Raw genomic sequence first — 1111 nt, 5'->3', positions numbered from 1 at the left:
GATTTAGCAGACAAGAAGAAATGTATAATTATATTAGGAATGGAAGAGAAACACAACCCAGATAGAACCACAAGAATCAAAGAGGAAAATGAAAAAGTAAGCCAATTACTAGAATCAGTTCAGGAAGATGAACCAGAATTATGAAACAAATCGAAGAGAAGACTCGGAAAGTATAGCACAGACAAGACCAGACCAATTAAGATTAAATTCAAGTCACAAACAACGGCAGAGAATATCTTATCAAAAATAGTGAAACTAGCAACAAGTGATAAATACAAATAGATATGGATAAAAAGAGAAATGAATAAAGAGGAAAGAGAGGAAGAAAAGCAGAAAAGACTGGAAGCTAAGACAAAAAACGAGAACAGAACGGAGTCAGAGAAAGAGAGATTCTATTGGAGAGTAGTGAACATGAAACTAAGGAAGTTCGACACACAAAAGAAAAACATAAGGGAAACAGAGAACACAATGGAAGTGGCAGAAAACTAAGAGTGTCTTACACAAATATAGATGGATTAATAACAGGATTGAATGAGCTGAATGATTATTTGAAAGAAAAAGAACCGGACATAATGGGAATTGTAGAAACAAAATTAAAAGGCCCACTACCACCCAACAGTGTAGGACATGATGCATACAATTATTGGATTAGAAACAGAGAGAAAAAGAAGAGGGTGGAGTTATGTTCCTGACTAAGAAGGATATAAACGTGAAAGGTGTCATATATGGAAAGAATACAGTAGAGATGATTATGATAGAAGTGGAAGACAGAGATAAGAAGAGCAGAAAATTTGTGATCAATTATGTGCCTCCGAAAACAGCCTCATGGGAGGAGAGTGAATATAAAAGTATGTTAGAGGACACAAAGATAGCATTAACTAAAATAATGGAAGACGGAGGAAGAATAGTTATGATGGGCGACTTTAATTGCAAAGAAATCTGCTGGGAAGAAATGACAGTAAAGAGTGGTGATGACTCATGGGGAAATGCTCTACTTGAGATGATTACTGACCATTCAATGACACAATGGATACAAGAGAACACTAGGTATAGAAATGAAGAAGAACCATCGAGGCTAGACTTAATAATTACATCTGAACCTAGAATAGTG

This window comes from Oratosquilla oratoria, chromosome 13, assembly GCF_046742065.1.
Source record: "Oratosquilla oratoria isolate Oo_2021 chromosome 13, ASM4674206v1, whole genome shotgun sequence".
Taxonomy (NCBI): domain Eukaryota; kingdom Metazoa; phylum Arthropoda; class Malacostraca; order Stomatopoda; family Squillidae; genus Oratosquilla; species Oratosquilla oratoria.
This window is presented reverse-complemented; position numbering follows the sequence as displayed.